This window comes from Venturia canescens, chromosome 3, assembly GCF_019457755.1.
Source record: "Venturia canescens isolate UGA chromosome 3, ASM1945775v1, whole genome shotgun sequence".
Classification (NCBI taxonomy): domain Eukaryota; kingdom Metazoa; phylum Arthropoda; class Insecta; order Hymenoptera; family Ichneumonidae; genus Venturia; species Venturia canescens.
This window is the reverse complement of record NC_057423.1, coordinates 4,999,931-5,027,886: the sequence shown is the minus strand read 5'-3', so window position 1 is coordinate 5,027,886 and position 27,956 is coordinate 4,999,931. Positions and strand designations below refer to the sequence as shown.

General features: G+C 43.9%; 1 protein-coding gene and 1 long non-coding RNA gene across 2 annotated transcripts in view; one reads left to right on the top strand and one right to left on the bottom strand.

The window, feature by feature from the left end:
* LOC122407957 (uncharacterized) overlaps positions 1 to 27,956 on the bottom strand; it is a 291,189-nt gene that overhangs the window by 193,012 nt on the left and 70,221 nt on the right. The window lies entirely within an intron of this gene.
* On the top strand, positions 1,897 to 7,830 carry LOC122407646 (uncharacterized). Its single transcript, XR_006260246.1, has 3 exons — positions 1,897 to 2,018; positions 6,852 to 6,910; positions 6,999 to 7,830. It is a non-coding gene; the product is annotated as an uncharacterized lncRNA (long non-coding RNA).

Genomic DNA, 27,956 nt, shown 5'->3' with positions numbered 1-27,956 from the left:
GACTTCGTCTGGGCTTGACTGAGGAAAAGCGTGGAAGAAAACGAGATAGGTGGAGCCAGGAGGAAGTTAGACTGTAACGCCTCAGATGCAGAGGGCTCAAAAGATATTCTTCGCACGTGCCTGAAGCGAACGTTTGTAAAAAAAAAAAAGAAAGAAAGAGAAAAGGTACCAGCCCATGGATTCTGCGGCAAGTTATAGCTCGCGTTCAATATTGTTTCGAGCACATCGAAGCTCGAGGCTCATACATAGCAGCCAAAAAAGCTCCATTACCAGCATCCGCTACATTTATATAGTACACCGCGCAGGAAAAAAACGGAAGAAGGTCGCAGCGCCCTTAGAAGACCTCGAAATATAGTCAATATAAAAATCTAGGCAGCCGAAGAGTGTCGACTTATATTGCATCGAGCAAACTATACCTCGATATTTCATCCTATGGATAAATCGTTTGGATAAAGAAATGTAGAGCACCGTTGATATATTTCGAGGATGAAGATTTGATCGCATTGTTTGCCACAGCGAACACGAGCACGATTGGATTATTTCTTCTCGATATATGCGTATATAGCTGCAGAAGAGAAGTTCTATAAGGATGCCGAGAAACGAGAATAAATGGATCTTCGTCGATTCATTGGATCAGCGACATGTTTACGAAAAGTTCCCTCTTAAAATTGCTTTTTACGTGACCTCTCATCGAGACTTTTGGTCTCTCGGTGAAATCACTATTTTTCCTTTATTGAGAGATTTGTTTTATCACACTCGTGAAAGTATATCGGATAAGTTGTAGAAAATTATAAATAAATGAGTGCTAAATTCCCATTGTATAAGAGTCAGGACGCTGAAAAAATTGATGGCCCAATGGGTTTCATATTTCCGCATCCTTCATTCTCGCTGCGGTTAATCAGAGCTTCTTGCCTCTCATGTAATCACATAAACCTTGCACCTTCATTTTCAGCCCCAGCAACGAGCCCTGATGCGTTTTCGTTGTTGAACCGACGAGTCATTGTCGTGGCGACCGGATCTCACCATTTCTACCCTCCTCAACAACTCCACGCACACACACACACACACACGCAGGCATCGGTTCATAACAAAACCATCTAAATGCTGGTACCAGTGAGGAGACTGCGACGGAAACTTTGTTCGGAGGTTCGGGTACAAGAGCAAATACGAGGCAGAAGCTTTGCAGCAGTCTCCGGTATAATCCCGCGTATAAATTGGACCGTGCGGACGGGGATGGGCCACGAAATGGGTGTTGGAGACTATCGGAAGCAACGAGAGTGCGCCAGACCACTCGTCCGTAAGTGTAGGGGCGGCAAAAGGACGTCGATAGGGTGCGCTCGGAGCGAAGGTCGATGGAACCCGACGAGAAACGTTCTCCGAAGCGATTTCAAACATGGGAGATGATATTTCGGAACGAAAAAATTCACGCACGCAATTCAATCGGAAAAGGAGCAATATGCAAGCTGATTACTTCAGAAAGAGCGATAAAAATAGCTGGGGAATCAGAGTGACTTCGTAGAACTCAACTACTTTTTCCATTGCTTCACAAAATTGGAAACATCGACTTTTCGTTAGATTGAAAACCGGAGGTAGGAAAGGAATTTCAAGAAATTCAAACTTTGGAATGAGAACTTTTTCAAATTGAGCTTCCCCGGCAATCCATTAGCTACGGTACCGGAATATAGGTTTTTACCTACCTTTTAATCAATCAATTAAAAGAAATTTGAAAAAAAGCTCGGGTATCCGTGTGGTATAATTTGAAAAATGTATAATTGCCCCTCCGCGAGCAGATACGGTGATGCAAGGATACGGAGAGACACGCGAAGGTTGTGTGGCGCCGCGGGATTAAACCCCGAACACTCGCGATCGCAAGTATTTGGAAATTAGATAGAGTGTTTATGTCTGACGTTGTTGAGAGGCGGAGAAACAGGGATCTTAGTATGCCGGGAAGCCGATTTACGTGGATTCACAAGGACGATGTGGCGTTTTTTTGATCTCCCACGTGCAAAGGAAACCGGGTATGTGTATATCTTTCGATTCCACTTTATTTCTCTCTTTCTTTCTCCCGCTCCTCGCGGCTTCCATCGGAGGGAATAAGCGCGCCGCGTACATTTCGAAGCCTCCGCGAAGGGGCTTCGGAGGCTTCGTATACAATGCTGGACTTTGTCGTTATTTTTTCCCTCTCCCTGTCTTATTTGTCGGAGAAAAGAAGAGAAGAATATAATCTTGCTGCGAGGACGAAGCGCGAATAAAACGTGCTTTCGCGAGCCTGACATTCGTTCAGTAAACATCTTGTGTCTATGGCGCTGCGAGACATCGACATGCACGAGCGATATATTTTCTTCTTAAATTCCATCTCTATTTTTCTCTTTTCGCCCGTACCCACTTGCGGTCTTCGGGCAGGATTAGATTAAGGCTTTCTCGTGTACAGCCGACACATTTCCACCATTTTGAAATGATACTATAAGAAGCCGGGAGGAGAAGCTTGTCGGGAGAAAAAGGGCATTCGGTATATCGTTGCATTTCCAGTTATCTCTTGTGTTCGCTGGACTTTGGTCTCGATTACAGCGAGGCTTTGAAGTAAGCCACACCTTTGGTAAAATTGACTCGAACGATACCTTATCCTTTTTGCTCGAGTACGGAACATCAGGAATAGAAACCTTCGTCGTCCATTCCACGCCCACTTTCGTACGCGCGTCCATAGACATGTAGAAGCGTTTATAAAGTCTAAATACAAGTTTTTCTCGATGGCCGTAGACTAGCCAAGTCGGCTCGTATGTTACTCCTACGTGGATCACGTAGCGACGGCCGCTTCGTTCTTTATTCATTGCGAGCGAAGCTTGTCCTCGGTTGTTTTTTCTTATTATTCATACACCAATATCCCAGCTGGAGGAGCAAGGCAACGTTTGTCCTTTTGGACTATTCTCCCCCCTCTAACCATCCCATTTTTTTGTAAAGCATAAGTGAATTCATACTTTCTGCCCTCGCTGGCCGTTCCTGGTCGCGAGGAGCCGCCTAGACACTCCCGGGCATCTTTACGACACACGAAACCTCTCCCTGCTACATTACCCGAGATCCCGTTTGCCAGAGGAAAAAAAAACAACGAAAATGACCCTCTTGGATTCAACAAATTTTCCGCAGCGACCTCCCGCGGGGAATGGCCAACGATGCACGGCACAACAAAGTATGAAACAAACGAGCATAATATGCCAAAATATTTGCAATAACATAAAAATGTGTATGATAATAAGGAATCTCGATGCCGGACTGTTCATCCAATGTGCTGTTATGCAAATAAAAATTGAAAACGAAAGGTTACCGTGAGCTCATGATCTCTCGGAGAAATATATTGATACCCCGGTCCAATCGTAGACTGTCAAAGTTCGAAGATTATGATTCAACGTGAGGACCCCTGCCTCCGCGAATTCAGCTGATAGGACAATTCCATACGTAATATCGTTTGAAATTTTATCGTCATCGTAATAGTTCGGTATCTTTTGCCACAAGGAGAAGTAGTGTGTCATCCCGCTTGTCGGGATAACGCTACGCTGCGCTGGGAATGTTATCAGGAAAAATGGGGAGGAAGAAGAAAGATGGTTTCGTATCAGCCAACTGGAAACAAAGAAAGAAGTGGAAGAAAAATGCATGAAAGATAGAGGAGAGACGAAGCAAAGTAAGGGCGAAGTCTACGAGATTACACGTGAAAAGTTTCCTCCGTGAACATACGAGTCTTACATCAGCATATCTTTGGTAACAGGGACGTAGCTAAATAGGTACTTATGAATGCACCAGGTACGTGGGCATAGACGTCAAGTTAGGGGAATAGTGTACAGCGGTGGCGCTGCGGTGGAGGGTGCAGGATTATCGTGCCAGACGGTGAAATGGTAAAAGTTTTTGCGCGAGGCAGAAGCACTAGTTCGAGGTACATAGACCTCGAGGGATGTAAATGGGTTGGAAAGGCTGGCAGGGTAAGTCGGTGGAGAAAGCGCTGTGAGTTGACTCTGGCCTGTGTGGATACTTCCTGGGGCTTCCCACTCGCATTGCGGACCCAGCTGCACTCAAGCGTATACCTGTATGTGTCCGCCCACCATGTATTCGGGTACATATGTACAAATGTATACACAGTATTCTAGCAAGTACATGGCTGGCTTGGCTCGATTCGAGAGAACACGAAGAGGAACGAGGCAACGCAGCCGTATCTCCTCCGTCTCTCGCTTCTGCTTCCAATCTCTCACCCCTTTTTACTCCGATGGTCGCCATATCGCAGCCTCGCCTCATCTCTTTTCGACTCATCCTCGAACAGCTTTCTCTCTTTGCACACGTAGCTGTGTGTAGCTGGTGGATCGTCGAGAGGTCGCTCGCTTGCGTTAGGGTAGGTTTTCCTCTGTGCGGTTTGGGCAAGCAGCCATCTCGACCCAGGTCGATTCGGTTGCTCGACGGAAAGAGCCAGGATCCGGGCCTCGGGCGCCACCCTTGTTGCTCTCTATACACTTGTATATGTGTGCATGTCCTACGCGCGTGTACACATCTCCACGCTCAGCTGCCTTCCTTCATCCCATCCCTCCGCAAACACTCCCTTCTCGCTTCCCAGCCAACCCCTACGTTACAAACCCTCCCGCGCTCTACCCTGGACCACACCGCATCGAGCGTCTCGCAAGCTCAACTCGCGATCGATACGAACCCTCTGGTCGACACCCCTCTCGCGTTCATGCGCTATACGGCACATTTTCGCCCAGGCTTCGTCTACGTCCCGACACGAAATTCACAAACTACGGGAACGAAATCGAGCCAAATTTACCTAACACTGCGGCTACCGCTTTTTACATCTTTTCCACTCTCGAGGATCAATACATGTATCTTTTCACAGCAGTTATACGTTCTGAAATATCTCGATTGGCGACGAACGACAAATTCATGACGAATTCTTTTCTCATCTTCCAAGTCAATCCAACTATTTTTTATTTCAATTACTTACGCGTTCTCGGTTTCATCACGAACGAAGTTGAACCGAAGATTCCTATTTTTCAATTCAATCGTGAAAACAACAGATGTGACTGTTGAAAAATTTCAATATTTCCCTCCAGAGTTATAGACGGCAAAATGATTTTTCTATTCTCATCACATCTCGATGACTGTCTCCGTATATTGGAATAATACGATGAGCCAATAGCAGGAAAGAAACATGCTTGGGCAAATGCCCTTTTCCGCTTCAGGCATATGGTGCAAACAGGAGATATGCGAATTTTATAGTCAGCATTGAACTATATCGAATTATCGGGGAGGAAAAAGCCTCGCTCATCGAGTGCGTTCCATTAGCGGAACGATTTCGAGTTTCACAGAGCATACAGAAGGCCCTCAATCGCATCTTCCTCTCCCGAGAGAGAAGCGAGAGGTCGTAAAAAAAGCTTCACGATGTACTCAAGTACTCTGCGCTGTAGATTGCTTTTATGTGTTGAATTTATATGTACATTATACACTTTTCGTACGTCTGTATCACGCACACAGTACATTATTCGCAATTTGACATCTCACACAATCATTCGAAGGTTAAAAATACCAGACACCGACGCGAGATATTGAGATTAATGTCTACATGCAATTGTTTATCAAAAGGACGATGATGGACATTGATCATTCTGTTTGTTCAGATTTTGCCCGTACACTTTGAACGCGAAATAAGAGGAAAGAGAGAGCACGGTGAATTGCACTATATAATTAATAAACTCGTTTCGTCAGTGAAATGTCGTTGAACCTACTCGTTCATTCAACTACTGCTTGCAAGGATTCCGACGCGTTCGAGTCGTTAAATATTGACTTATTTAGGTTGAAGCGTTTTATTCGTACTTATGGAATGAATGATGGTTATCGGCATGGATTTCTAATTGGATTACAAGGAATACAAATCGCAGTTCAATCAAGTTCGACTCGGTTGATTGAAGTATCGTGTCATTTCAATGAATGTTTTATTTTGCAGTTATCGAGACGCGGTTTTTTTTCTGTTACTCGGTTAAATTTCATTTTTTTTTTCTTCTTTTTTTTTAAATTCCTTTTAAATAGACGACGATACACAGTTTTTTTTCGTACTCGGGTCCAATTTGACATTTTCCAAAATTTGTCAACGCGCGAAACGATTGTTTGAAATAAAATGTCGAGTCAAATGAAAAATCCGTTACTTACGGTCGAGACAACGAATGCTTGTTTTATTTCTATGTAAACTTTTGCCTCACGGGACACGAAGAAGAAACATCAGAGATAGAATACGATAAAGGGTGCGCTCTCGTACACACACCGAAACACGTACACTGACTCGAGGGTACGAAACGAGACGAGATTGCGAGCAATGAATCTTGGGGAAAGTCTTCATTCGCCATTTCACTCTAACACGATGTCTCTCTCTCTCACTCTCTCTCAATGGACTTACACTTTACACGTTTTTTTCATCTCTGTTTTGTCGCAGTCTCGAGTCTTGATGCTTCTCTTGCTCTTGAGAAAAGCTTGCAATTTCGTGGCACGAAATCTCCTATGAACGAAACATTGAACACCCTCGATGCCATGAAGTTTCCTCTTTGACGTGACTAGCCCAATGGAACGAGATCATACTTCTCTGTTTTTCGCTGCACCCAAACGGTGTCGGAAAATAGATGATCAGCACACGCGGCTCAAAACTTTGACCAGTAAATATTTTCTCAAAGTGGCTAGAAAGAGAGAAAGAGGCAAGACTGAAACGTTCTCGTTAGTAAAATATTTCGCAACACTTGGAAAGCCCCTGAGTTACGATAATGGATACTCTCGAGTGACTATATATTCGCCTTGGTTTTAGACCTTTCATAAAACTTCGTTTCATGTTACAGATGGACGTGTACAACGCTTTATTACAATGGTCAAGAGTTATACGGCCCAATTCCGAGAGGTAATCGAGGTTTATTAATAGATTATTGTCTATGAAACTTTTCTCAACGATCTCAATACCATCTTTAAAACGTCGTATTCTCTTACAGAATTGGGCAATTATCGTTGACGAACGAACGGGAATTCTAAGCGTGCTCGGTACACTTTCGGAACCGAATTGTGCGTATAAAACATCTATTTATAGGCACTGCGAAGAAAAGGATTAGAGCGCAGCATTTACGAGGCTTGAAAGGAGGAAAAAGAAAACCTTTCGCGTCTTCGTTGTACGTAATCCGTCTAACCCAATAGCGGAGGCGCGAAGCATCATCCCGTGGAAAAACGAAGAGGAAGAGAGCTCAAGCCCCGCGCCTCCTGCAAATCGTTTGCATCCGCGAGCCTCCCACTCGCGGCAATTGGAAAGAGCAGAATACAAGCGGAGGGAGAATCGCGAGATGGCGGAACAGCCGGTTTAATAAACGATCATCGAGACTTCCCGGTCTTATCTCGATGAGGCAGCAATCCTGAGAATTCAAGGAGGTTCAGAGCCCTTGTGGAAAAAAGGAGAGCGAGCGAATGAACTTGTTGGTATCCGACTGGAAACCGCCATTTTTCTTCATTTCTTTTGCCTCGTATGTACTCAAGAATTTTCAACGACGCTATGAGTCTATTGTGCAGTTCTGAAATTACGCGTGTTCGCTAAAACTGTCGCAACTCGATAGTAAAAAAAGAAAGAAATAATAGTTTCTCGCGTGAAATTGAATTATTTATTTCTAGTTGTTGGAAGTTGCTTAAAAACATCGATGAAATGTTGAAAGAAAAAAATTGCGAACGCAAACCGTTGAGTAAATTGGACGTACATCTCTCGTCATAAACGTGTATTTTATCATAACAATATGTGCATGTTCACCATGGCAGCGAGAGACCAGAATGTTTGTCTTGTATATTATTACCCCGATAATCTGCCACAAAGTATCGACCTACGGTTCAAAAAATTCCAATGAATATCGGTTCGCTGTTATTCCTGGGTGGATGATTGCAATTTATTTCATAAATAACTTCTTGTAAGGATTAAATTTGAAAAGCAAGCAAAAAGAAGAGAAATGAAGAAAAAAAGGAAATCGCAAGGGATCGTGATCCCGGAAAAAGGAACGAAACGGTGTAAGCCGCTATTGATATTTTTCCTCTTTTTCTTCAACCCACTATCCCGACTGACTTGAAATTCAATCGAATTCCCTCTCATTCGTTTCTATCTGGACCACCACCAATAAAGACAATTTTACCATACTCGTTATCCCATCCCGAGAATGAGGCGAAATAAGAAAAAATCTGCTGCGCAGAATAAGCAAGACGAGAATTCCGTTCAAACCATTACGACAATCATCCACTGCTTATTTTCTTGCGCGAATAAGCACGATGGCTCTTAATTGTTACATTCGGTGTAATTGGTTCGCTGCAAAAGCAGCCAATTTAGACTCGCCCGGAGGCTTTATTTTGCGCAATTCGTGCGTAACTTCAAATATTTTCATTATGAATATTCATGACGATTGGTTATCGTCGATTCGTCGATGGAGTAAAATGCTCGAATGGTTTTCAAATGTCAGAGGATTATTTTCCCTCCGCATACTGAGTCGGCCTCACCTGGAACGGGTTCCCGGCTTCATGATTTATTTGATAAAAGAAATTGAACAGAGAAAAGAAGGGGCACGTGATAGCGTGGCTGATGTTAGAGGCCCCGTGCCCTCGTCAAAGAGAAAGCTTCTTCTCACAAGAATCATCGGTCCACGAATGAATTTATTGTTCGCATTAACTCGCCTAAACCATTCGGACGTCGATTATTATAATAACACAGTGAATTGCCTTTCACTCGAAGCTGTATTTCTTCGTTGCTTTCGCAATTAGTTAAAACCGGGTTATTATCGAAATCGTTGTAGAATGTTACGTGGTCGCGACTCGACGGTCGCGGATGGAACAAACTCAAGTTCTTCGTAAACAACGCCAATGTCTCTAACTCCACAGGCACATTCGCGTACAGCTTGTTCATAACGAATGCGCAAGGAAACCCGCGGCGATTTCTGGACAACGGCAAACTTTTATTTAGTTCGATATAACGAAATTGGTACACTGCCATGCAGGCTGGGAGAGCCAATTTTTTTTTTCAACTTCTATGCATACGAATTTGCAGATTTCGAAAGTGCTCCAGTCTTTGCCAAGCGCAACTACTTATTGAGCGCTGCGGGAACTATGCTGAAAGGATAAAATGAAAAAAAAAAAAAAAAAAGAGAGAGAACTCGTGGCGGGCCTCTCTGCTCAGCTGAACATACTCCAGTGGCGACTATCAGGAGCGAGAGGGATGTGCCCATTATTATTCCAAGAGTGCAACATATAGTAACGAACGCACGAGCCTGTCTGGCTGGTTGGTCTTGACTCTAGCCGCAATCGTTTTATTCCAGTTTAAAGCATCAACTCGGTAATTTTATGACGGTCGTAAACGAGACGCGCGGGTATATAGTATCGAGTTACGTGTCAAACTGACGAGAGAAGCGGCTCGTGCGCGAAAGATCTTTCTCTCTTTCTCCCGTTCATTCTCTTCGGCCCTAAGAAAGAGACAGATTGTTTTTACCGCAGAGTAGACTCTCTTCCCCTCTCGCTTCCTCTCACTTGTCACTTTCATCCCCACCGCGAGCCAGCCTCTCATGCCCGAATACTTGCACGCTATTACCCGTACATTCCCCCGAAATAAAATCCAAATCACTACACCGACACATATATAACTCGTTGTCATGTAATTCGTCGTATAAACGTCTTTGATTTTTGTTCCCTATGAAATATACAGTGATTGACCGGAACGGAGTATACTTTTTTACGCCATTCAAACTTTCAAGGAAGAATGCCTCGAGCAACAGGTACGCGATGTGCTTGAATCTCGTCTAATGGAGCGAGTTTAATTGAGAACCAATTGTACGATTCGTGTTTGACATTATTTCGATACTTGGTCAGGAGGGAGGAGATGAAATATTGCAAAAGCGATGCGACTGTATCTGCGGCTAATTTTTAAAAACTTTTACCGATAACACATCTGCTGGAGTAAAATTTAAGTGCTGGAGCGAATATCGCGAAAGGTGGATCGTGCCTGTGAAGCGGGGAGGTAAAATGAGAGGGAATAAAGGGATGCAAATCCCAGGCGGGATAAAGGCGTGGAGGGTGAAGGTATAAAGGTTTCGTGAATGCACAGACTGCTTTGCCGAGAAGAAACGAAAAGTTTTTATCGCGCGTGTGCGCGCCTTGAAGCATCCAACGGTGCGGTGTACGTGTATGTACGGGTCTTGAAACAACCACAGAGGGGAAGAAGATTCCCTCTGGACGCGAACATTCCCGGGTACGTCTTCCCTAAATTACCAATCTGGTGGCCCCGGGACTGCGTGTCCGGGCAATAGGCGAAAGCACGGGTATGCCAAGCTCCGTGTTTTACCCCTCTGTTTCCTCCCACTATAATATCTCTCTGCTTGTACCGTTCCGAGGCCATGTACGAGTCCACGAGTCCCGGATTGTCGTATACCCACGTATACGTGCGGATCTTGTACATAACCACCGAGTTTACAAACAAAAGGGCTTAAACGAGGTCATTTCGCTCGTTGAATAATACGGGTTAAGACCTTTCACTCGTTCCGAAACCATTCGAGACTGTCGTGGTTGGATATACAAGGGATAGAAAGGATGATTATATACCCAGAGGCGTACAAGCTCATACACATCCACGAATACTCGTTTCACCTCGTATATATAGATTCACGTATCTGCCCATATCCTTTACATAAACTTCTCCTAAGGCTATGTACAAAGGCGAGGCATGTATTTACCCACACGAAGCCGGCTCGGGCTGCTCCGGGACCGGACCAGGAACGAGTCCTGGATGCGGCCATCATGGATTCCAGCGGACTTTTTCACCAAGCGCATTCTCCATGTAACGTAGATTATATTTTTATCTTTCGTTCCTGATGGCAGTTGTACTTTAGACGGTAATAACCACCCAGCACTTTGGATCGTGTTCTCAAGCGGTCATATTTTGAACATGCGATTGCGTGTTCGCAATCGGACATCAGCTCCGAAAAACAGTGAAACAAAAAAAATTGGACTCCGAGAACGCGGGGGCTGCTTTGGCTGATGAGCGATGCAACCAAAAATTCTTTCGGTTTCAAACTACTTAATTGAACAAGTATTCGATCGATTGTGGAAGCAAAAAACTATTTTCAAAAGTTCGATTTCATTAGTTTTTACATGAATTTGAAATGCTGACTTTGCGTGGCTCTGATCCATAGAGTTGATGCTTCAGCTGAGAATGTTTAGCTCCTCATCGCTGCTGGCCTCATAGGCTTCCACCTACACACGTTTTTATCTTATGTAGGCGCGTAGGAACGAATTATAGAGCGTGGTTAAGTAAAAATACATTGCTAGGCTATGCACGGAGAGGAAGAGCGAAATTTTTTGAACGGAGAGTACGTTCGGAGCCGGTTCTCAGTGGCAGAGACATCTGTCGGCAAAGTCGCGAAGTCGATGAACGTGGTAGCTGAGCGATTTACCGCCAGAGCGCAGGACTGTTCCATTTTAGAATGGCCGCCTTCTGGGGTCCCGTGATTGGTCGGTTATGCAGCGGCCATCATGGAAGCCATCATGGTATGCATAATGAGACAAATGATGGCCGACCGACGGACCAATGACTTGGCAGGGGTGTGTCGTCCAGAGGGCGCAGGGGCTCCGCAATGAACGTCGAGTAGGCGGGACGACGAGCGTCGTTTGTACACATGGAATATCGAGCTCCGCCTTCTGTTCCATTGTTTTCATTTGACATTATCACTATTTAGTGTGAAATATATAAAACCAATGATTCCGAAGCAATAATGTCCCGAAGAAAAGTGTAAGGAAACGTCAATGAATTCGTGACGATTGGACAAGAACTTGGCTGTAGAATATCCACGATAAAAATGTTTAGGGAGCTCGAGAACAAATATAAATCAACAAGAAAAACTATGAATGTCAATGATCAGATTGATTCCTCAATTAGCCGGATTAACATAACTCGTAAAAGAGAGTTGGTGACCCAATGAATCTTGGAGGCCGCCAGGTGGAATGACACGTACCTGGCTCCTTTTATGACCCGAAACGCAAGCGACTGTTTATAAATAAACGCGCCGAAACGACAGCAGGGGCGAAGGGAAAAGTGGGAAAGAATGAGAGAGAGGGAGCGATAACAGGCACGGAAGAAAAAGAGACGAGGGCCAAGTGTATGGGAGGAAGCGCCAGGAATAAATCTCGGGAAGCGGGCGGGCGTCTCGACGAGACATCGTTTGGCGAGAATAAGAGAGAGAGAGAGAGAGACAAAAATGAAAAGGCGCGGACCAAGCACTGCTGTACCACGACGAGAGTACCGCAGAGAGCATCGTCGCTCTCTTCTACACCGTCGAAGGTCGTTACGAACGAGGAGGCACGCAGTCGAGGTCCGCGTAAAAATTTTTATGATCACGACCAATAAAGTGACGTAACGTGTCGAGAAAGACAGAGGAAAAGAATGAGAGAGAACGATGATAGTCTAGAGCAATGTTTGCAGCTCCCCGTGACGTCAGACCGGAAGTCGCGCATAAATGCCACAAGCAAAGTGATAGGGAGGGGAAGCTTTAGTATGACGTAAAGGCTATCTCGCTATTGTAGAACGAAGAATCAACAAGGACCAACATAGCAGTGGGTTAATAGTGGAGCGAAGATGGCTTGTGTGTTGTTGCAGGAGGCTTCCTCAGTTCTTCCTGTACACGCGGGGGCAAAGAAGTCTGTCTTCCTCTTTCTATACCTCTCCTTCTCGTTCTTTCGCTCGCTGGGTTGATGGTTTACGGCATTCCATTGATGGTCGTCTCGCGCGCGCGCGCTCTCACTCTCGTAGTAACGTAGTAGTGGCGTTGAGCCCATAAAAATGTAACGAGCCTGTAAACGTTCGTTTATATTGCCTTGCCTTTACACTCTCTCGTCTGCTGGGATTGGGGCAGGTCGTGGCCTCCCAGCGACCCGTCGCAAAAGTGACGCGTGTCACACTAGACTCGAACTAAAAATGTCTAAATACACTGCTAAAGTCCAATGCTACAACCTCGCATTACTTTACCACGTGGAGAACAATTAAGAACGTCGTTAATCATCGAGCCACGAGCGATTGTCTTGACCTGCTACCAACGATTGTTCGTTTCGATTATTGGTGGCACAAAACCGGTATAAAGTTGCTCATTTCCGCATCATCATTAATGAGAATTTACCGGTCCAACCGTTCGCTCCCTGGGTGAAAGATGACAAAGTCCTCTTGGTACAGAAGCATAATTTTTATGACTGAAACGATTTGCCCTATACTGTCAGCGCACTCGTATCGCTTACTCAAACGACGGTAAAAAGTCAAATCAACGATCATGTCATCAGTGAGCAACTATATGAATCGCCATAAATTCTACTCACCAAGGCTCCACGTGATTCTGGAACTGATACACTGGCTGCACCAACGCTATCCGTGAATCCGTAGACTCTACCAATAGTTTTAATACTTTGGCGTGCGTCCTCGTCAACTAGACGAACCACATGCACGGAATACGGAATACAAGCGTCGTAATACCTATGTGTACATTATAACCATACGCTAGCAGAGCGGCAGGGGCAAGCACGAAGCGATCTCGTACATTCGCGTGGCAAACGTTTGAGCTCTCGCTCACTCGCTCGCATTTTACGATCATCATTACACAACGTGTGTACGGTTACAAGCGCCTCGTCTCGCGGTCGCGTACGTCGTTACATCACTCCAGTAAGCGCAGTGAGTACGACCTTGACACGGATCACCCAGAAACCAGGTATTTTCCACGTACGAACAATGCCGGCTGAAGATTTTCATGTGTAATTCCGCTTCTCTTGCTTTCAAAGAACCAACGTGAAAAAAAAAAATCCTATTGTTTTTCTCAGTTTCTTTGGAAAAATAGCAGCTAACGAGAGAACAAACGGTACAAAATTTCAATGCCAGTGAAAGGAGTCCGTAGGTGCACTAGCTTGCGCCCACTAGTAGCATGTGAGCGATCACCCTCAAACAAACTGAGATAGTACACAGTCTTGGCGTATCTTTTTCTATATAGCGACTCGTCTTCGTCTGGCAGAGTGACTCTGTCACGTGACGATGGCACACTCTCGGACACATGAACCGTGTTCCGCACGGCTTACTGCCTGGGCCCCGATCCATCCCCCTGTTTTACTAACACTTAAAACTTTATTGGCGGCCGTAAAAGCCGAACGTTTAGCTTCATTTAGGGGGATCGCCACCACGAGGGGGTAGATATGGGTTATCCCGCGCGTCTTGGGACTCTGAGTTGCAGCACAGGCTCGCGTGAACGTCAACGCCTCTCTTGGCTTTATATATTGTTTACACCTTCCACCCAAGGTCACACGGGCTATAATATTACTCACATACCTCCAGATACGACGTGTTACGTACACCGCGAATGGCTCGTGTAACAGACCTCTTACGGTTATCCCCAGAGTCCGGAAGGATTTAATGCATGACCCTGGCTCGACTCCCCCGCCGTTTCAACTGGTACCTCGTAAATCTGGCAATCAACTATCTATTAAATAGCTTATCTCGTGTCTTCGAGCATCGTCATCGCCAGTCATTAGCATCATCGTTCTCAACCAACCGAGCGTACATCTAATCGAGCTTGTTCCCGGATAACGATCCTCAAGGAGACGACTCGCTTCAAACATCGCATTATTTATTCATTCCAATCGATTCAACAATGACCCTCAATTATCCCGTAAATAAGAGATTCGTTGTACAGTACCCAAGAGCAAATTCATCAAGAAAATTATACTGCGCACATACTGCGGCTGTCGAACTAGAGCATGGTTAACAGGAACTTTTCCCGCAGAGCCAGCGATCCAGGACATGGATCAGCGCAAAGCCATGAATGGTCCATATCAAGCCCTTGTACTCCTGGTAGATTAATCTCGATGTCTTTGTGGTCTAGACCGTTGCATGAAACGTCGTCAGCTTGCCACAACATTTCCTCAACGTTTGAGAGCGCAGACTGCCTAAACTGCGGATGCTTTGTTTCGCTCGTAAAATGGTCCCACGCGTGATCATCTGAGCGATTGACACTTCCATTTTTCAAACATGACGACGATCGGATCGGAAACGACTGGTACACGAGGAAACAAACGCTTTCATTGATGCGGTGCTACCAACAAGTTCTATGACACCGTTAACCAAAGAAGACTCATCCAGAAGTTGTGTGTTTCACCTTGTACTTTGGTGTGAAATGTGCTAGTTCATGGACAATAACATTCAACGGAATTTTATACTACTCTCGTAAATGGTACGACCATCCTCCGCCTCGCTATAACCCGTACGCGATGAAGCTTTACGAGGAGGAAACCGTGATCAACCGGGACGTTGGACTCCGTCGGCAGCCTCACTCCTTAACATCTATTCGTTCACCACAGGCCATGATAACCTGGCAACTTTATCGTAGACGATGTGACGATCGTTTGAGATTGAATTGCTGTCACTGCCACACTCTCCTCGTCGCTTTGATGCCTCAAAACTCGTCTATTCTTATGCCAACATCGCATTGTATATGAATTGAGAGAAGCTACGAACGGGGTTTGCCAGATATGGGTAAACATCTTTCATCTCTCGAAACGAACTCGCACGTGTCAGATTTTTACGATGAAATATTCAACATTTTCCAGACGTTAATTCTATTATAAGATCCGGCAAAAAATTGGATGCGCATGAAAGTTATCAAGTTTGTAACACCACCCCGAAGATCAAAGAAGCTTAATTGCTTCTCCGATAGCACCTACGAGTTTATTGACTTTCGAACCTCTCTAACTGACAAATGCACAAAAAGCAAAAAAAAAAAAAAAACAACTTTGATCGTACATTACGTGGATTCCGGGAAAGAAATTGATCTAGAGTAAAAACTGGTTCGCATGTTTCTCCGCAACGTGCAAAATACGAGGCGTTAAAAACGTGTCCCTGGAATCTCGCTGGAAATCAAGAGTTCCAATATTCCGCCACTTCTTTCAGTACTTGAGAAACAAAGTTCGATGATGCAGATATTTTGTGGATTCTCGAACGGAATATACCGTCATCCGAGCTTTTGCACCATGTACTCGTTACTGGTATCTGTCGGATTGATCGTTCGTTACGAACGAACGAGTGAAGAAATGTCGATGACCTTTTAAATCCTTTGGAATTTGGAAGGTTCGAAGGGTATGAGGGTATGAGAATATCCATTATCCGGGCGAAAGGAGAACATGATCCTGATATGCGATGGGGAACCTCGTCGGGTGAAATTGTCATGCCAGACAACACCCAGAGGCTTAATCGATAATGAGATCTGCTTCGAGATGATAGGACGGTGAATTTGTGATCCCCTGTGGACATATATAGAAGATGATTGAACCGTTCTCAACTCCTGGGATCGAAGATAAAGAGGATGGAACAACTGCATTCCCCAATACAATAACTTGTATGTGTATATAAGACGCACTATCCCTGGTAATGTTGAGCTTTGTACGAGACAAGAGAAACCAGTACGTGATACACCGCCAAGGGAAGGATGCAGTCGTGGCACACACATAGGAAAGTAACGCTATTGGTCCAAACTGGTTATTCTGGGAGTTTCATTGGGTCTGTATCCGGTTTTCTCGCTCAGGGCTCTGCGTATTCCCGCAGAGAACGAGGCAACTCGTTCTCATACGACGATCCGAGTATCTTTTTCTTTGTTCGTGCTGAAACGCTCTCGGATTCTTTCGTAGCAGAATCGAAGCCCCTCGGGACTTCATTCCGTTGCTGAACGAATCGCGATGCGCATATATGAGAATGAACAAAACAAAAAGGCAGTTCCTGTGTGTATGCGATCTTCTCTGACCCTCCTCGAGACTACTCCGCTCTTTCTCTTCGCCGTCTCCTCTCTCGCGGCATCCATATTAATTCCAAACGCCCGGGGGTCCCAGAGCCTCGGATATCCTTTTGTTGTGTTCTTTCTTCTTACCTGCCATACGTGGTTTCACTGCTAAAGTGGATAACGCGTCGGAGAATTTTTCAAAAATATGTGCTTTCCGAGCAGGATAATTGCACAGGACGAGGTCAACTTCCTTTAATATTGGGGTACCTGCGAGCGAAAAAGCATCCTATAAAACCAAGCCTTTTCATACTTCCCAACGAAAAATATGCTGGTTGGGATGAGCCTTGATTCGAGGATCGCCGAGTTATCGATGTTTCACTATTTTCGAAAATCAATTTAACGACGCAGTTTTTCTATACGATTCCCAGTCGATCTTGAATATGTTTCGAATCAAATACTAATATTCTCTGACTTGAAATACAACGAGTAAATATTCGTGGACGTTTTTGCCTCGTCCATATCGTCGTGCGCCGCATTGCTTTAGTACAGGAAAAGGCGACTCGGAAATATGCTTCGCGTTCCCGTCGAGGGGGCGAGGATCTCTGTGCGTAGGCACGTCATACACTCGCGCGCTCCACGTGAAGGCTCATAAATATTCCCATACCCCGTTTAAACCCATAAAGAAACCGCTCTCGCCGCTCTCGGAAGGGTTAACGTTAAACGCAATCGCGTTCGTATTTTTTTTCTCTCGTTTTGCCGAAAGGAAGGCACGGAGTACGGAGAAAGGAAGAGGAAAAAAAATAAACGTGCTTCTTGCTGCGAGGGAACCGTGAGCGGTCAACACGGCCGAGCGAGGACCTGATCTCTATGGCGAGGAGAGCGGTCGTATAATATCGGACGAAGGACAGAGGACTCACTGTTCGCGGCAGCATACGTTCACACACATCCACACGAGTCCCTTGATCCTCTGGGAGAATACAACGCCCGGAAGGGTTAAACTCACGCGTGAAGAACATGTTTCGTCCAAATTTTCGGTAAATGGTCATAGTGGCCAAAAAAACCTCAGTTAACGTCACGCTTCGTTTCGGTACAGAGATCCTTTCGTGCAGGTACATTTTTTTCAGAAACTCGTACCGCTGTACCACCCGAGCTTCGAATAAACATGAGCCGTGCATGCATGCAAGCCCGAATAAATTTCTGAACCTGCACACGGGTTCGAAGATAATGGAATTGGAGAAAAAAAAAAGATAATGAATAACGTGATTTATTTTGATTAAATAATTATGAATAATTCTCTAGAGTTCTTAATCATATTCAAGGTTAGTTCGTGTCGAACGGACCACTGTGAAGTTGGAATAATTTTGTTGCAACCAAATGTTTACCTACACTGATTTGTATCAGCGATTCGTTAAGAACGTAATAAAACGATAATGAACGAAATGAATGGAAATTTTTGTTGAAAAGTTCTTTAGCGTGTCGCTGGATTACTTAATCCAGGATTTATCACTGATTCATCTGAAGGATTACGAGCAAGATAAGCACGAGTATTAATAATTTCATGGTCTACCTAGATGGGCCACTATATTGAACAGAATTCGATGGGCATCAAAAAGCACCAGCAACCGTTCAACTTACCGCGTGGTGCGCGAGCCGCGCGAAGGGCAAACGTGACCGCCTTCATTGACTTTACGAGCAGTAAACCGGCGCTTTATAGTTTGTGGGGTCGTTCGCGTCTTCGCGTGTGGATACTTTCTTCTCTTTTTTTCTTTCTCGCTCGCTTACACACTCTTAATTTTTCTTCTTTTTTTCATACAGTTCACAACTTTTAGCCACATGATTTGCGCACACTCGAGAACTCTCGTTGTTTTACTCTCTCGTAAGAACTACCGATTCGCTGTAAACGGCATAGGTTTCCTGAATGGACACTGATTCATAAGTTTACGCGAATTTTGCCAAGGATTTCATGAACATGGCACACGGAAATGGTTACCGCTCGTACGAATGAATGAAAAACTCCACGCGTCAGTATCGTGACAATTTCAATTTCCATAATACGAATGTTTGAAGCTTTTTCTCGAAATGCCACGTCAAAAAAATATCACGAAACACCTGGAAGGTAGTGCCCGTCGTAAAAATGCCAAAAACTCTTTTTATACTTGAAGTTAGGAAAAAAGTAATTCCAAAGAATCGTCGAAGGACTCTGGCTACCCCTTTGACGCTATAAAACTTTAAACCTGCTGCGAGGTCGAAGAAACAGAAGGGTTAGAAGCCTTGGCCGATCGCTATGGCCGGAGTAACTTCCGACCTTGACAAGCGCACCTCTTTCAATCTCCAACTATTTTACGTACTGTCCTTCGCTTAATGTCCCAAAAAAAAGAGTTAAAAAAGCATCCTCCGACTTTTGAGAGCCGAAAATTCAGTATTAGTTGAGCAGCGTTCGCGAACGATCGGTCAAGCCGGAAAGAAAACTAGTTTCAGTCATTTTTGTACTTTGTGTTTCACAAAAAACAGGGTTTTCATAGCTTTTTGCATTTTTGGAAAAAATTCGATCGATGAGGCTGCACGCTGGTCGCGAACCCAGCATGAATTCTGTGATAGTGCCACTGGTGAATGTGCCTAGAAAATGCGTTCATCGATTTTTCCATCTTCTCGATAGTTTTCTGACGATTTTTAAAAAGTGCTCTCATTCCCTGAACTCTTGGTAAGAAATTGCGACGCCAAGAATCAGTAACGATCGTAAAAAGCACGAGGAACGTTGGACAGAGGATGACAAAAATATCCGTACAAATGGAGCAATGCTATAGGTAAAAGCGAGCGAGAAAAACATTGAGAAACTCAGGCGGAGAGCGATAATACCTCCGGAATATGTAGTCTCCAGCAAGCAAAAGATCGTTCCGAGTGATGCTTGGTACACCGTGCCAAGTTCGGAATTGGATCGTTTAATCGCAACGAAGAATTTTGGTGTGCACGTCGACGAGATTATTCCTTGGGGAAGTTGGAGGGGAAAATTTTCGAAAACCCAAGTCTCGTGGATCCGCGTTATAAGACGGTATTTTTGTTGAAAAAGTTCATTTAGAGTCTAGCCGTTTGCTCCCTCGGTAGCATCTCATGGGCGAGAACATTTGGATTGGAGCCAGAGCAAAACAAGAATCCGTGAGAATAATAGATGTTTTACACTCTCTTTGACTCTCCTCAGGCTTATTATATTGAAGAAACTTTCCTTTACATTTTGCTACTTTCCGAAATATGATGATGGCTCGGCTAAGTCGCAGACAATAATTTACTTCGACGTAACTTCAACAGCGTTAATTTACAATCTACTCCCCGCGATGATTCACCGAACAACGAAACTGTATCGAGAAAAACGTCGCAGCGCGGATGAGATAAATCGATCGGTAAAACGTAGTAAAGAGTTGGAGCGAAGATTTTTTCGGTGGAATCCAATCGGTATAAATTTCTAGACAAACCCGATAAGAAGTTCGCTCTTTCTCGGGGTGTGCTAAAATGGTGGAGTCACAAAATTCGATCAAGGCGGATCTGGATGGCTCGAGAATACGTGAACGAAAACAAGTGAAACAGATCCAATGTTTTTTTTCTCTCGCCGCGGTAGAATCGACGCGATATATTTTTGGTCAAAATCAGTAAGATAAAAATTGAAACTGCCATTTGCCGTGTCACCGACGGCGTGTGGGAGATCGTTCGAGGCTCCAAGAATGTTGAAAGGCGTCAATAACATCAGGAGACTCTGCGTCAGAGAGTGTTTCAGCTCAATGTTGTCTTCGTCGAATTCGCCGTCGGCAGAAGACCTTTTTATGCATATATTTGTGACCGCGTACACGTCTGTATATGTTGTTCCACACAAATCTGAGCTGCCCATGCAAAATGAGGACGAGGGTGACCCCGAACGTGAGAGCCCGCGATTGGCGTATAACTCAGTTTCATATACTGAAATAACAGCGACGAGCTCGTGCCGATACATTGAAAAAAATAGCAGAGAGCAAAACGATAGAAATTTATTCTGAACACTACTTAAAAGATCATTCCAATTCTTTGACCATTTTTTTCGCGTAATGTCACACATTGATCCTGTGCAAACGAACAAAAGATGATCGTGAAAGAAATGTCAAGTTTTTCCAGACAAAACGTCGCAGACGCGAGTTTCGTGTTACATATTTTATAGGTGGGCGAATACATACAGTACGCGAAGGGCACATGTGCACGTGACAAAGCGACAGAGGCATTCCCTCGGGACAAACGTATCCTTACGAAAATCATTCCCCGTCCCCAAAAGCTCAGGATAAAACTCATTTAACCTTTATGTGGTGGAATCGAGCGAGCTCTTCTTCAGTTCTCATTTCATATCCGACGTTCTCTTCTATGAAAAATATTCAACTTACTCCACAGTCGTCTCATACGCCCGCGGGAAAAGTTTTCTTTGTTTTTTCAAACCGATGAACGTTTCTGATGGAGAAAATGAGTTCTCTGGGACGGTCCTAGGAAGAAACTCGACTAAACATTCGTTCGACTCGATCCTACATTTTTATAACGAAAAAAACTTTTTGAAATTTGGCTCATTTTTTGTAAACAGAAATAATGATTGCCTCAGACTTTTAACCTTTAAAGGATGAGTCTGGTCGAAATATCGACCACTAGTTTGGTCGAGCACTCCACTTGAAAAATTCATCGATATAATGCGCAAATTTCGTGTAAAAAAAAATCCCCGTCCTTAAAAGGTTAATAACGGCGATCGTTCTTGATTCGACTTGCTAAGAGCGTTGCGAAAGAATTCACATACGATTGACTGCCATTTTATAAATGAGAAGTGAAGCGGATTATTTAGCCAACGAGAACTAGGAATGCCGGAGTCCATTTGCATCTTGGGTGTCGTCATTTTTTCCTGTTTTTTTCCTTCTGCTTTCAGTGGCTAGGAGAAGTGGTCTGGAGCGGGATCAATAATTAAGACATGCAGTATATCTGCGTCCGAGAAGATCGAGAAACTCGGAGCATAGAACGCTCGGAGTAAGAGCTGGGATTGGATTGGTAAGTAACATGTACGCGTATATATGCCTGTATACACATACGTTATTGGCCCTGCAAGCCGAGGTACCCGTGGGAGCTCGAACAGTCGGAAAATAAATTATATATATGCTCTCTCTTGGCCTCGAGACGCTCCTTCTCTCCCTCTTTGTAGATGCTGTACATCGACCAACGGTCCAGCATCTTCGACGATGCTTTCCGCTGAGTTTGAAAGTGCCCCTCCTCATTCACCACACAAAATGGTGTATGGTGGATGCCGCCGCAGCCATCAGCCAACATTGAGATAAATTCTTCGGTGTGGAAACCTTTGGATCCGAAACACGAGACTTTACAAAGTCTTGTGGCAAACGTCTCCATGTTTTATGCATAAGCGTGCATACTTTCATCGGATAGAGTAGCTCGTGCGATGGAGTAACTATTTATTCAACATGACACTGTTATTTTCGATATTATTTCCTAGAAATAAGCAAAATTCATGGATTACTTTTGCAGAATCGAGGGAATTCCTGGGAGGTATTTTGTATCTATTCGACTGGAGTTGAATAAATATCATCGCGTCAATAGACGAATAACAGGAAACCTTCCTCGTGTATTTTCGCCGGAATCTGCGATCGATGAATTTTCTTTACGATCATCGACTCAGCACACTCTGCAATCGGCTAGAAAAATGAAACGGAACTTGGCAACAAATTTTGGATCAGTCAAGCTGTAGGCTTCGGTGTCGTGGACCGCGTTCGAAACAACGTGCAGCTCGTCGGTAAAAAAAAACCCATGGAATATAACAAACTCTCTCAGCCTACAGGAATATTCTCGTTGTTCAACGAGCGACAGTCTCGTCACACGCAAAAATAACGATTATTACTATGAAGGGGGAAAAAATTAGGCCCTTAACGGGATTATACGAGACTTTTATGGACCTCGCGAAAGTTTGCCCGAAAAGCACACGCTTTTTTGCAAGCCTGCTAGCTCGACGAGAATGAACAAAATGGCGAGGAAAAAAATAAGTTTTCAACTTTTCCCGAGCGATATCATTGACGTGGAAGTTTCTATATGCATGAGACTATATACATCGTCTACGGGTGCTCGATGGGGTTGGGGATGAAACCAAATGACCGCTATATCTCACGATCGTTGCACAAAACTTGCAAGCGTTGCCACGAGGAGTTTTAATTGGACGCTACGTAACTGGACGCAGATCCCGGTGATCGTTTCGAAAAATACAAAATGTATGTGTGTGTGCGTGTATAAATATATTTCCACGTGTATGTGTATATGTAAAACTCATGTCAAGCGCGATATCCAACGAAATACAATTCAACGACGCCGTGGTACGAGCTGCAACAATTTTAGTGCAAATATCTTCCATGAGACATTCCATGCCAAATCGATTATCGAAAAATTTGAATCTTTTTCACAATACCCAGAACAGCAACGAATAAAGCGACGATATTATGGATTCAATAATTGAGCAATTTCGTACGAAGATCGAAGACGATAATATTTAAGACAAAAATTCAAACTAATTTTCAAGTTTTCATTATTTTCGGAACATTTTTTTGAGCTGTAAAAAAATTTGAGTTCAGCCATACACAGTTGATAGCATTTCGTGTCGATTCTATGCAACACAATAAATTCTTCGAAGCACGCTCTCTAAATTGGTATAGAATGCCTCGTGGAGGACAATCATGCGCAGAACCCACCTCAACTAATAACGACCTCGATAAAACGATCCTTCGTAAATACCAAGAGTGTCTATGTATGTTTATCCTGAGAGATCGTGAACTTCGAAGGCGCGCCACGCAACGGTGCGTATCGTACTACTTTGAGAAAAGTTAGTTTCCAAGGATATGAACTCACTCGGTGCTAAGAATTTTGAGTAATAATATATGGAAGCCATATAAGATTTTTCTCAACTGCATGTAAGCGTAAATATGAGATTTAATGTACATTGTTATATATATATTGTGAAGTGAAATACGCAAGGATGATATAAAGTGGAAACTTTGATATCGCGGTCATTTTCACTCCTCGAAAGAGCTAGAATTTTTCAATGTTATTTGTGATAAAATAGTGGTTGTAATAATTTTTTACGTCACCCACGTACCGCGTGCGTTATCAACGAAAGTTTCGTCAAAGCTTTTTCACTTGGAACGAGATTATTCCCTCGATATTAGCTTGATGCTATCATCATTGGGTTGACGCTTATTGCTTTTTCTTCCAAAGATATGTGACTGTGTTTCTCAAACGAATATTAATAATGCATAAATGTTGAGCAGTAAAATTGTTTATGTAATTGGTGAAGTAGCGATATGACAAATGCATTTATATCTTAATAGACTCGAATTTTTTGCAGTCGCATTCGCGAAACTTTCTTTTTTATTTAAGCATTTTTAAATATTGGACTTTCCAAATGTTATCTATATTTTAAGTAGGAATGGTCGTCGAGCAAAATGAATTTGCGGATGCAATCTTTTTTAATCAATGCGAATTTATTCGATGAAAATGGAATTGCACTCGCGGCAGGGAACAAGATATCTCGAGCTCGAACGAGGAAATAAAATGTGTTAATTAAAACGGAGTCGTACCCATTGAAATTCATATTTTCGGGAGAATTAATGTATTTATTCGTTTTCACTGGAAATCGGCGGTTGTAATTATTTTTCATGCGGGTAACTAACATCGGCTGGCGAAGGGTTAAAAGAATTTCATCGAACGTCGAGAGTGGAAGAGCGAGTATGGCGGCCGAGAATTTCTTTATACGAGTGGTGTGGAGGAGCTCAATAGACGGACGCAGACAGCAGGTTGCTGGCAAAATTCGCCGCGGAGCCTAATTAGGGCCTGATTGGCACTCCGCCCTTCGCTCCACCGAAAAACCCCATCTCACTCTCCTTTGCTCCTTCATTTGACGTCCACGTGGAGTCCCGGCTCGATTATGCCGGCAGACCATAGCCTTTCGTTTTTTTTCTCTCTTCCTTCTTCCTCCCTATCCTCGATCTCGTACTCCTCTTTTTTCCATCGTCTCCCCTCGGACTTTTTTTTAATAATATTTTTTTGCCAACTCCTTCGTTTCGGCGAGGGAAGCCTGCCCGAGAATCCTGGTGTGTCAGGCCCTTCTTTAGTACTTCTTTTTTCTCTCCTTGGCCGTTCGTTCGTGCTGCCCTTCGGCAGATTTTATCAGAGCCCAGACATTCGAATGCATTTGCTTTTTTGGTCGGAGCGAAAAAAAGACTTTCTGGAATATGCGCACAATTTTTTTCGTCAAGTTTGCCATTTTGTTTTGTGCATCATCGAACGAGGACGACGATGGCAGACTTTTTGCTCTTCCTCTCTCTCTCTCTCTCTCTCTCTCTCTTCCCAACTCCTTCTCGTATGCGCGTAATCGTCCGAAAGCAATTTTCATCATTCCTTTAATTCGTATAATTTCGAAACGAAATATTATATGTCCGTACGTCTGCTCGCATGAGACTTTCGGGGCTGCATGGGAGACTCCACTTTTATCCGTCGGCTCGGGAGGCGAACAAGATATTCAACGAAGCCATGTTCCATTGTACAATATATCTGAGGTTCGAAAACGGCACGCGATAAGTATCGTTCACGGCATTCGTATATGTCAGAGTTAAACTTCGCTTTGTCGGTCAATCGTGAGGATCAACGAGCAAATATTCGCTACGCTTTCTGTCTCGTTGCCGCATAATCTTGATCTCGCGTCGCAAATCGTCTCTTGGGAGCAGCTGCACTTAATTCTTGAATCCTCGTAAGCAGCAAAAAAGGTACGCCCGAAAAACATGTTTATCCAATAAAATATGGTTTCGCAAAATATTTCAGTAATGAAACATTAATGGAGCGTGATATTTCACCAACAGGCTGTCATTTTTACTGCAACCCTTGAGAACGAAAGCCCCGAATGGCTTCTATAGAAAATACCAAAACACTTGGTCACCTTGGCGAAGAGTGAAAATTCTTGGAAAAAATAAAATGATAGAACTTTCTTTATCCTGGCACTTTCCAACATAAACGTATGTTTTGTCCGAAAATTGTTTACCGATCCCCTCTCAGCTCTTCGAAATTTCATTCTTTTCCTATCGTTTTCGTCCCTCTCGTAACACAAAAACGATCGCTTCTCGAGCTCATAACTCTCATTGGGTCGCCCAAGCTGTGGCTCGAACGTCGATATACGTCCACGAAACAATGTCCATACGAACACATGGACGTCGATGTTCCTCGGTGTACGCGGAGACAGTCACGAGCGAGCTGGACCAATGGGAACTCGTTGAGAATTCGATAGGATGCTCGAGGAGAAAAATGTGTGTGTCGCTCCAGCACCTTTTCGCAACGGCGGGCACCGAACTCAAGAGAGAAAACGTCGGTGGTGTCCTGTTGGTATGAGTTGAATCGAGTCACCATACAAAAATAAGACAGGAGAATACGAAACTCGAAATATATCAGCTGCACTCGAACTCGCGTAGTTACTCCACATGCGAATGGGCTCTTATTGAGAACTGTCAAAGTGAATTACGACATTGAGGAAGTACCGAGCGCGCGTGTTCGATTTTTTCTCTCACCTATCTGTACTTTGCTCCTTTTTCTGCGCCTACTTCATTAGCATAAAGCATTGCTTCAAAGCGGACCTAAAAAAGCACACTCGTACGCGGTCGTTCGTACAGGCGGACGGTAGACGAGCGGAACCTCGTGCACCGGAGCCATAAGGAAAAATATGGAACACGAGCTGAAAGAACAAGATTTACGATCATGGGCGAGAAGAGAGAACGAAAAAGTATCAAAAGTATCCGATGGAAAAGCAAATATGACGAGTGTCTGGAAATTTTGAATTTACGACTTGCACTAGATTTTCCGGCTCTAAAAAAAGCTTATCGTTAGTTACATTCGCTGGGTTACCGAGCACAAACATTTATTTTTTTAAATCAAAGGAACTGGAAATGTTGAACTCTCGTTCCTAATATGAGCGTATACGCACGATTTTTGGCTACGAGATCTAAATAAAGCAAACTTATTTTTGGACTAAGAAAACAGTTCCAGGTGCTCGATCGACTGAAACGAAATTTCTTTATGAGTTTCTTTCACGCCAATGACACCAATATTCGTGACCACTATCGGCGATACGATACTCAAATTTTAAGATCGAACTCTGCTCCTGTCATTATTGTGTCCTCATAATTGACGAGTGAACGCAGGAGTCTCGAGACAAGGTTGAAAAAAAAGTTCCGACTGCGTTGAAGCTCTCGATAAATTGAAGATTCTTGAATATAGCGTTGTATGCCATATACGTATAAAGGAGGGGGGCGCACGTGTCTTGGAATTTTCGCAGTGCCAGTAGTAAGTCGACTACTTTTTTCTCTCTTTTCAACTTTACGCTCTCTAAGATATCGAATAAGTTAGGAATGGCCAGTGATTCTTTTTCTTTGTCGAAAGACGACCTCGGCTCTTTTCTTATCCCAGTAATAGGATTTCGTAAAGTGCCAACCCAAAAACCGTCAGGATTCAAGCTTTGCTTCTCATGTTTCCATGTGCGTGTGTGTGCGCGCGGGTGTGCGCGCTTTTCCCAAAAAGAGGAGGAGAAAGAATATCACTGAAGTGAACTCTTCATATCCCCGCAGGACTTTGCGATATCGGACGTTCTTTCAAGGCTCGCCCGCTACAATGTCACTTACCAAGAAAATGGGGGCTCGGGCCAAGCGTCAAAACTTTTCTCATCATTCGTTAATCTCGAAAAATGGTGTCGTTCTCTCAAAGAACGCAGCGAGACCGTGAACCGAGTGACGTCCAAAAGGGCTAATATCTTTCAACCACCCCTTCTACACTCAACCTCTTAAATTCAGCTCAGCAACGGTTTCGGTTCCGTCACAATATTCCCCAAGAAATCTCCGCACAGTACAATCAGTTTGAGCTTCTTATCTCATGCTATCGATCTATGATTCGAGCCTCGTTATCTACCAATAAATGAAACCAGTTAGGCTTCGTAAAAAATCAATTAGCCACGATTTTATATCTTGGATAGCCTTCGGTAAATTCTTAATTAATTGAACGATCCGTGGATGTCACACACATGCCGTGCGTTCATTAAACGCAGGCGCAAATACGAATTTATTGTTT